This window comes from Arachis duranensis, chromosome 9 (genome assembly GCF_000817695.3).
Source record: "Arachis duranensis cultivar V14167 chromosome 9, aradu.V14167.gnm2.J7QH, whole genome shotgun sequence".
Classification (NCBI taxonomy): domain Eukaryota; kingdom Viridiplantae; phylum Streptophyta; class Magnoliopsida; order Fabales; family Fabaceae; genus Arachis; species Arachis duranensis.
The window spans coordinates 57,609,859-57,620,865 of NC_029780.3; the positions used below are offsets into that span (position 1 = coordinate 57,609,859).

Genomic DNA, 11,007 nt, shown 5'->3' on the forward strand with positions numbered 1-11,007 from the left:
CTTCTTCAGAAGATGCCTCTTTAGTGCTGTTGGATGTATTTTGCCATCCATTCAGATTTGGGAAATCATGTTGACTTGCTGAGTCAACACTTTGTTCTGAGCCAATATGGCATTCAGAGCATCAATCTCAAGAACTCCCTTCCTCTGAGGCGTCCCATTATTCATGGAATTCCTCTCAGAAGTGTACATGAACTGGTTATTTGCAACCATGTCAATAAGTTCTTGAGCTTCTGCAGGCGTTTTCTTTAGGTGAATGGATCCATCTGCAGAATAGTCCAGTGACATCTTAGAGAATTCAGATAGACCATAATTGAACATATCCAGAATGGTCCATTCTGAAAGCATGTCAGAAGGACACCTTTTGGTCAGCTGCTTGTATCTTTCCCAAGCTTCATAGAGGGATTCACCATCTTTTTGTTTGAATGTCTGAACATCCAATCTAAGCTTGCGCAGCTTTTAAGGAGGAAAGAATTTAGCCAAGAAGGTCGTGACCAGCTTATCCCATGAGTCCAGGCTATCTTTAGGTTGTGAATTCAACCATGTTCTAGCTCTGTCTTTTACAACAAAAGGGAAAAGCATGAGCCTGTAGACTTCAGGATCTACTCCATTCGTCTTTACAGTCTCACAGATCTATAAGAACTCAGTTAAAAACTGATAGGGATCTTCTGATGGAAGTCCATAAAACTTGCAGTTTTGTTGCATTAGAGCAACTAGTTGAGGTTTCAGCTCAAAATTGTTTGCTCCAATGGTGGGAATTGAGATGCTTCTTCCATCAAACTTGGAAGTAAGTGTAGTATAATCACCAAGCATCCTCCTTGCATTATTGTTGTTAGGTTCGGCTGCCATGTCTTTTTCTTGTTCGAAAATTTCAGTAAGGTTGTCTCTGGATTGTTGTAATTTAGCTTCTCTTAGTTTCCTCTTCAGAGTCCTTTCAAGTTCTGGATCAGCTTTAACAAGAATGCCTTTTTCCTTGTTCCTGCTCATATGAAAGAGAAGAAAACAAAAAAAGAAGACGAATCCTCTATGTCACAGTAAAGAGGTTCCTTATTATTAGTAGAAGAAGAAAGGGGATAAAGAAAGGAGACTCCAAACAGAAAGGTGAGGATAGAGGTAGTGAATTGAGATGAAGAGAGGTGAAGAAAAGTGTTAGTAAATAAATAAATAAATAGAAGAATATGAGAGAGAGATTTTCGAAAATATTTTTGAAAAGAAGTTAATGATTTTCGAAAATTAAGATAAGAAATTAAAATTAAAATTAAAATTTGAAATAATTAATTAATTAAAAATAATTTTTGAAAAAGAAGGAGATATTTTTGAAAATTAGAGATAGAAAAGTAGTTAGGTGGTTTTGAAAAAGATAAGAAACCAACAAAAAGTTAGTTAGTTGATTGAAAGAGATTTGAAAATCAATTTTGAAAAGATAAGAAGATAAGAAGATATTTTGAAATCAAATTTTTGCATAAGACAAAATTTTTGAAAAAGATATGATATAAAAGATATGATAAGAAGATAAGATAGAAAAGATATGGTTTTTAAAAGATTTAAATTTTAAAATTAAATTTGATTACTTTACTAACAAGAAACTATAAGATATGATTCTAGAATTTAAAGATTGAACCTTTCTTAACAAGAAAGTAACAAACTTTAAATTTTTGAATCAATCACATTAATTCTTAGCATAATTTTCGAAAATAAAGATAAAATTAAAAAATATTTTTGAAAAATATTTTTAAATTTTCGAAAATCATAAGATAAAAATGAAAAAGATTTGATTTTTGAAAAAGTTTTAAAAATATAGGATTTTTAAAATTGAAATTTTGACTTGAATTGTAAGAAACATCTAATTTTAAAAATTTTTGACTAAGTCAACTCAGATTTTCGTCTTTAATGCTTAGACAATATGAATGCAAAGATGCACATGACAAACAATAAAAGATACAAAACAAGAAAACATCAAGATCAAACAAGAAGACTTACCAAGAACAACTTGAAGATCATGAAAGAACACTATGAATGCATGAATTTTCGAAAAATGCATAATAATTTTAAAAACATGCAATTGACACCAAACTTAAAAATTGAGTCAAGGATCAAACAAGAAACACAAAATATTTTTGATTTTTTTTCTAGTTTTTCTGTATTTTATTTTATTTTTTCGAAAAAACATATAGGAAAAAGAAAATAAGAAATTCAAAATCTTTAAGAAGAATTCCAGGAATCTTTCAATATTAGCCCAAAGCTCCAATCAAAGGGTTGGACATGGCTTAATAGCCAGTCAGCTTTAGGATGGAATTACATGTATTGTGGTGATTAGTTGAAGACCAACTCCAAAGGAGTTTGAATATGGCTTTGCAGCCAGCCAGGATTCAACATGCTTCATGAAACTCTGGAATCCATTCTTAAATGTTTTGAAGCCATAGAATGATTTATTTTAAAAAAAATTTCGAAAATAGGAATAAAAAATTTTTTTGAATGATTTTTGAAAAGTTTTTGAAAAGAAAATTACCTAATCTGAGCAACAAGATGAACCGTCAGTTGTCCATACTCGAACAATCCCCGCCAACGGCGCCAAAAACATGGTGGACGAAATTGTGATCATTAACAATGGCTCGAAAGACTTGGTGCTCTTAAACATGAATTACACTTTGTCACAACTCCGCACAACTAACCAGCAAGTGTACTGGGTCGTCCAAGTAATACCTTACGTGAGTAAGGGTCGATCCCACAGAGATTGTTGGTATGAAGCAAGCTATGGTCACCTTGTAAATCTCAGTCAGGCGGATTCAAATTGATAGTGGTTTTCGGAAAATATAAAGAGATACTTAATTAAATAATAAAGGATAGAAATACTTATGTAAATTCATTAGTGGGAATTTTAGATAGGTGTATAGAGATGCTGTGTTCCTTCTGAATCTCTGCTTTCCTACTGCTTTCATCCAATCTCTGTCACTCCTTCCTATGGCGAGCTGTATGTAGGGCATCACCGTTGTCAATGGCTACATCCCATCCTCTCAGTGAAAATGGTCCAAATGCTCTGTCACAGCACGACTAATCATCTGTCGGTTCTCGATCATGTTGGAATAGAATCCCTTGATTCTTTTGCGTTTGTCATCACGCCCAGCAATCGCGAGTTTGAAGCTCGTCACAGTCATTCAATCCCGGAATCCTACTCGGAGTACCACAGACAAGGTTAAACTTTCCGGATTTCCATAAATGCCGCCATCGATTCTAGCTTATACCACGAAGATTCTGATCAAGGAATCCAAGAGATATGCGCCCAGTCTAAGGTAGAACAGAAGTGGTTGTCACTCACGCGTGTTCATAGGTGAGAATGATGATTAGTGTCACGGATCATCACATTCATCAAGTTGAAGTGCAACAAATATCTTAGAACAAGAATAAATCGAATTGGATAGAAAATAGTAGTAATTGCATTAAAACTTGAGGTACAGCAGAGCTCCACACCCTTAATCTATGGTGTATAGAAACTCCACCGTTGAAAATACATAAGTGATGAAGGTCCAGGCATGGCCGAATGGCCAGCCCCCAAAACGTGATCACAGGATCAAAAATACAATCCAGGATATCTAATAAACTAGTAAAAAGTTATATTTATACTAAACTAGCTACTAGGGTTTACAGATGTAAGTAATTGATGTATAAATCCACTTCCGGGGCCCACTTGGTGTATGTTTGGGTTGAGCTTGATCTATTCACGAGCTGAGGCTTCTCTTGGGGTTGAACGCCAACTTGTACCGTGTTTTGGGCGTTCAACTCTGGTTCGTGACGTGTTTCTGGCGTTTGACTCCAGAATGCAGCATGTAACTGGCGTTGAGCGCCAGTTTACGTCATCAAATCTCGAATAAAGTATGGACTATTATATATTGCTAGAAATCTCTGTATGTCTAATTTCCAACGGCATTGAGAGCGCGCCATTTGGAGTTCTGTAGCTCCAAAAAATCCATTTCGGGTGCAGGGAGGTCAGATTCCAACAACATCAGCAGTCCTTTGTCAGCCTCTTATCAGAGTTTTGCTCAGGTCCCTCAATTTCAGCCAGAAAATACCTGAAATCATAGAAAAATACACAAACTCATAGTAAAGTCTAGAAATGTGAATTTAGCATAAAAACTAATGAAAACATCCCTGAAAGTAACTAGATCATACTAAAAACTACCTAAAAACAATGCCAAAAAGCGTATAGATTATCCGCTCATCAATAGTGTTTGTTAAGAAAATTGTGAAGGATAGAGCACCAATTCTAATGCCTATAATATCCCTTCCGAGGCTCACACAAGCATTCAACAGATTCAAACCCCCTTCCGGAGTGAATGAATCTCAATCAAAATAGAAGATATCCTATTGCTACGCAAGCGGATTAAAAAGAAGAAGAAGTTCACTCAATCATGTGAATTATAATAGAGCTCCCTTCCCTAATGATTGGGGTTTAGTTGATCATCACTCTTAGAACAATTGACGTGAATTTAAATTGCTTGAAAGTAAATCAAAATGAATGTGAACTCAACTATAAAATTGAAAAAGAGAAGTGCAAGAAATTGTAATTGCATAAAAGTAAATGAAGCTCAATAAAAACTAAGACAAAAGTGCAGAATGTAAAATGGGTACAGAAGAGAAATGCTACACTAAGCTCTCTAGAGTCTCTAATCCTCCAAGAGAGATTTGGAGTCTCTAATCCTCTAGCCTTCAGAGCCTCCCTCAATCTTCAAAAACTCTTCTATTTATACTCTTCTTATCATCTTCAAAAATGGGTCTTCAAGTACTTGGATGTGGGCTTTGGCCTTGAATGAAGCAGTTAGGAATGACTCTTGATGACGTTGACATTGGTTGTTAACTCACCAACGTTAACAAGTTTGCATGGGTGCCATCAGAAATGAATTTGGCCTTAACGTTGGTGACAAATGTTTGTGTACAAACGGTGGCTCAAACGTTGCATGTAAAGACCCTTCTGGGTGTTGCCACTAACATTTGACTCAATGTTGGTACACTAACGTTCGTCTGGTTACGCGTGCACGTGGATGGTCAATTTTGCCATTTCTTGCGTGTGCGTTGCCCACGCGTACGCGTCAAACTGCTTTTTATGCGTGTTCATCGCCCATGCATTGGCGAGACTAACTAAACTTCGCTTTCACGTGTACGTGTCATCGACGCGTACACATCGCAGTAAATTTTCCAACTTCAATTTTTGAGATTTTATCGAAGATGTTGGTGGTAACGTTTATTCACTAACGTTCCCACCAACGTTGGACCCTCTCTTTCATAACGTTGCCAGCAACGTTGGTGAGCAAACTTTGGCCACCAACGTTGCACATCAAGCCTTGGAACGTTGCCTAGCAACATTGGTGAGCCAACTTTGGCCACCAACATTGCTTTCTTTGCTTCTTCCTTGCAGTTCCTTTGCTTCTTTCACCTGTCATCAACCAAACAAATGCGTTAAAGTCTTGCCATAATCACAAGATATTGCCTCATTCATAGCATCAAGTAAATCGTGTATAATCTCATGAATATGCACATAATTAACAATGTTTGATTGAATCAAGATATGCATGAAATTCTCATCCAAATGCCTACTTATTGCATAAAAAATGCATGAAAACCAAGTAAAAACTAATGAAAAGGGCTTGTGAAACTAGTCTAAGATGCCTAAGCATCAGCTAGTTAGGGTATCCAACCGATACATCAAGCATGAAGTTCATGAGTGTACCTTTGGTAATTTGAAGCACTTAACTTGAGATATTGAGTCTGATCACCTCTATATCGCTTGTTTGATGTGGACAAGACCCGAATGGTATCTCATGGACATGAGAGAGGTACTCGGGGAGGAATTCCCTAGAACGAATTGATGAGGGAACGCCAAGATAAGAATCTTAGCAGAAATATATGTGATATTAATGTGTCAGTTTCGGATGGTTGAGTGAAATACTTGGAGGTGAATAATTGATTGGATTATTTGTTTAATTAGCCTTGAATTTATTGGATCTTGATGATTTAGAGTATAGGAGGTTTTTGAATAGGTTTTGCTATAGTTTGGATTTGAATTGGAATGAAAGTTTGTGTAAATTAAACACTTGTGTAGAAATTGGAGGATAACAAATTGTTAGGCAGTTGATATTATAGGTTTTGGATGATTAGGTAATATGAGTATGGAGATCAAAGATTTTTAAGAGGTTGTGATTGAGTCTCACGATGAGCGTAAGCACTATTTTGGTTAAGTTGAGAAAACTTAGAAGTGGGCCTAGGTTTTGTGATTCAATAGGAAAGTGTGACATGGATACATGATTGGATTCTTGGTGGCTAATAATCAGAGTTGCGCAGCGGAAGCTTGTGGAAGTAGTAACACAGGATAATTACGTATAGAAAGCGTAAAGTTGACTAGAATGTCTTAAGTTTGAAAAACTCGAAGGGTTTAGTTGGCTAATGCAAGTAGTGATTCCCAGATAATTGTATTTGATTGTGGCTATGAACCTTGACTGATTCCGAAGTAGATACGGAAACGATTGTTGGTGTGTAATTAGATTTAGGTGATAAGTGAGTACCAATTGTCGTGTTTGAGAGAAAGGTATTACGATATTTGATCATGATGACCTTGGATTTAGATTGAAATGTATAATGATTGGATTTAAAAACGAATTTGGAAAATATTAAATTGAAATGCTGATGTTGTATTGAGATTAGTTTGAGGGAACCCGTGAAGGGTGGTAAAACCAAATTTATAGGGGAGGTTGATGAAGAGATTTTTTATGGTATAGAATTCACAAATAAATTCTCGTTGCCAGTATAGTTTCTAAACCAACAAATAATCCTTTCATGCAAAAAATTGTTTGTCACAAGTAACAAACCCCAAAAATATAAACCGAAGTATTCAAACCTCAGATTGTCTCTCAAAGAAATTGCAGGGAAGAGTTCTTGTTATTGGTCATGGGACATGTAGATTTGGGGTTTTGAATAGAGACAAGAAAGATAAAAGGCAAGAGAATTAAACTAATAGCTAAGAAGGCTCTTGGCAAGGTATAAGAATTAGAAGTCATATCCTCATTATCATCCTCAATTGTGATAAGAGTTGTCCATTGCTCCCACTTAGTCAACATCTAACTATGAAGGAAAGTCAAGTGGATAAATCAACTTGAGTCCACAAGTCCTAGTTAACTCCTAAGGAAAGACTAGCTTTAGTGGCATTCAAATCAACTAGCATCTTTCAATTATTAATCAACAAAAGAGTTTGATAACTCAAGAGTCTCCAATTACTCAACCAAAGCCAAGAGGAGAAAAATCTACTCTAGCATCCTTCTAAGCATTTTATCAAACACTTGGAAGGCATAAAAGGAAGTAAGATAAAATTGCAAGAAAAGTAAATCTACAACTACTCAATTGCAAGGAAATTAACAACAACAAATCAAATCAACAATAAAGGAACTCAAAACATAAATTGCATTAAAAGGAAATAAGAGAAACAAGATGCATCAACATAAAAGTCAAGAATTACAAGAAGTAAATCACTAATCTAAGAAAGCAAAGGTAGAAGAACAAGAATTCATAAAGGAAAAGTAAATCAAAGCATGAATTAAACCTAAATCTAAGAATTCCTAATCTACATCTAACCTAATTCTAGAGAGAAGAGAGAGCTTCTCTCTCTAGAAACTATCCTAAAGCATTCCCTCTAAAATTCAATTATGACTTCCCTTCCTCTTGACTCCTCTTGATTTCTGCATGAAATAGGCTCAGAAGTGAGTTGGATTTGGGCCTGGGAAGCCCAGAATTTGCCCTCAGCCTTTTCACTTTAATGAAGTCACGTGCGAGCATCGACGCGTACGCGTCGATTGACATTTTCCATCCACGCGTACGCGTATGTCACGCATACGCGTCGCCATGCGACCTCGTCTTCCACACGTGGGCGTCTGCTGTGCGTGCGCATCGATTCATGCGTCCCAAATCCTTGATTTTCCATGAGTTCTCCACTTTGCATGCTTTTCTCTTCACCTCTTTAATCCATTCCTAGCCTTTTCCAATCTGAATTCACTTAACAAACACATCAAGGCATCTAGTGGAATTAAAGGTGAATCAAAATTAATCAATTAGAGGCCTAAAAAGCATATTTTCACTCTTAAGCACAAATAATAGAGAGTCTACAAAATCATGCTATTTCATTGGATAAATGTGGGAATAATGGATGAAATCCACTAGAATTAAGCACAAGATGTACCACAAAATTGTGGTGCATCAGAGGTTCTGCTGGAATTCTAAAAGAACTTGAGAGTTTAAAAATCTTAAGTTATGTTTTCAGTTGGGAGTTTTAGCTTAGAAAGTTTTACGAAGGGTGAGATGAACTTGAAATTGGTTACTTAGTGGGAGAAGTCTAAAAGAAGCTAAAAGTGAGATAGATGAATATGGTTTAGGCTTGAATTTGATCAAGTTCATGACCTTGTGTATGAGGGTCAAGGATGTGATTTGGTTTTGAAAGTGATATTGGAGAAAGGTAGAATGAATGGTATAAGGATGGTTGAACTTGAGCGAACTTATATGAAGATAAAAGAGCAAATTTTGAGGGCAAAATTTAAAATAAGGTGGGTTGGATGTAAAATTTGGTCAGATCGTAATTAATTAAATAATAAATTAAATATGAGAGAATATGGTTAGAAAATTTAGCAATCGGAATTTGATAATTTAAATATGATATTTGGATTCAGTGGACTTTTTTGAGTTGGAAAAAATAGTTTTCTGCGTAAAAACGTGCAGTGAAAATTTGATCGACAGTACCACTGAGATCTGTCTGGTACTGCAGCAGAGGAAATTAATTTGAAGTGAATAAGGTTGAGAAATAAGAATTTATAATTTGAGAAGAAAGAAATATTTAAAATATAATTTAAAATGCTAACCGTAAAGGTTTTGGCCCAAAATTGGGCCAACGGGTTAAACTAAGTGAACTGGGCCCAAGACCCAACATATATATGGCTTTAACAAACCCTTTTTTGGGTGATTCACGGTGGGAGAGTATTTTGTTCTTGTCTGCCCAGTTTCAACTTTTTCCTCTGAAAATGTGTTTTGGCTTTGGGTTTGAGAAATCTTGTGAATTTGGATGTTTAGGGGTGCTCTAGTATAAGCCATTGATGTGTTTCATCAACCATTTTCGTGGGTTAAGGTGAAGAACCCTCTAATCCTTGTAATTTATGAGATTTTTTTAGCCGTAAGTTGATGTATATATGTAATATGTGTATTAGAGTAATGGGTACACTTTTGTAACTTGAATCTTGCTTGTGAAAGTGTTTGGTAGAGCTTGGACCAAGTCTTGGTGGATACTTCTAAGTGAGAGCTTAAACTTGACTTTCAAGAGGTACGGTTTAATTTTCATTTAAGTTCCGTGTGGTATGATGATAATTCCTATGCTAGATGCCCCTAGGATTAGATTTGGATTATGTAAATGGTTGTTATTAATATATATAGTTGATATGTTATGTAAATTAATGATTGAGTTGAGAATTGGGTGGATTTGCATATTTGGTGGGTTGAGAAATTTGATAAATTGGATGATGATTAATGGTTTGTGGATTATGTATTGAATTGTGAATTTGGGCCGGAGGCCGTGGATTTTGGGCTAAAAGCTGGAAAAGGTGAGGAAGGTAAGAGATGATTGAATTGTGTGATACTGTATGAGATTGAATGAAGGGTTGGTATGCAATATATGAGAATGTGATTAATTAATGAAATAGTGGAAAATGAGGTTTTTGGAATGTGGAATGGATGCATTTGAGGTGATAATTGTGTAAATAAGGTAGGTTTGGATTTGGTTTAGTATAAATATATGACTGTGGTTGGGTTGTGGTCAATTTAATGAGTGAAAATGAATTTGGCTTGTGAACCATGGGAAAATTGGTGATTTCTATTTTTAGGTAAAAACTGATTTTTGACTAACTTCGATGGTCCGTAACTCGGTCCTTGGAGTTAGGGATTCTTCAAAATTGGATTGTTATGAAATTTCATTCAACGATCTTTTCAACAGTTCAAGAATGGTTGAAAAAGAAATTTTGTAGAAAAAGTTATGAAGTTTTGAAAATTTGGGTCAAAAATTGGTTTTTAACACTTAGCAGCTTTTTGGTGCTGCTGCATTGTATGCGTACACATACATCCTACACGCGCACGCAATGGACAAAAATGTGCACCCAAGCATACGCATGTCCTACGCGTACGCGTAGCTCGGAGATTTTATGTACGCGAAATTCCTTGTATGCAACCAGTCGATTTTGCCTGGTTCACATGCATACACGAGGAGGTCTATGCGTTCGTGTCTTGGTCCAAATGTGCACCCACGCGTAAGCATGACTCGGGATTTTTGGTGCTCATGTGTACACGTGACCTATGCGTACGGGTGACCCTATTTTCAGCGAATTCGAGTTTTATATTTTTAAAACCAAATTTTAAATTTCCAAGCCCCTAGTTTCATTCTTTTAGACCTAAATTAGAATAGTATGTCTAGTAATGAGAAAAAGTTAGGAAAGGTGATAACTTGGGAATGAAGTAAGAGGAGAATTAATAATGAATCGTGAAAATGATGATGATTAAGAGATTGTTAACCAGAGTGATGATGATGATGAGATTGTTAAGGGGAATGATGATGATTAAGATACTGATAAAGGGAATGATGATGATTATGAGAATTATAATGAAAATGATAACAATTAAGATATTGATATTAAATATGATCCTGATTGTGATACACCTGCCTGGGTAGATGCAGTGGCAGTAATACCACTTGCTCTGGGACGTGGTGAGATATACTTGCTTGGGTAGATGCAGTGGAGTGATTCCTCTTGCTTTGGGACTTGGTGAGATACCCCTGCCCTGGGTAGATGTAGTGGAGTGATTCCACTTGCTCTGGGTTTGGTTTGAGACTCCAGAGGTAAATGCAGTGGTTAGCCCCTACTTACTCCCAATTGAGGTTGATTTAAGACTTGTGAAACTAACCGAGTTTCAGATTTCCTTGGGTAGATGCAGTGGGTT

At 36.0% G+C, this 11,007-nt stretch overlaps 1 non-coding gene across 1 annotated transcript; it reads left to right on the top strand.

The window, feature by feature from the left end:
• Positions 1–339: 339 nt before the first annotated feature.
• On the top strand, positions 340–447 carry LOC127741707 (small nucleolar RNA R71). The gene has a single exon (XR_008002912.1). It is a non-coding gene; the product is annotated as a small nucleolar RNA R71 (small nucleolar RNA).
• Positions 448–11,007: the final 10,560 nt, after the last annotated feature.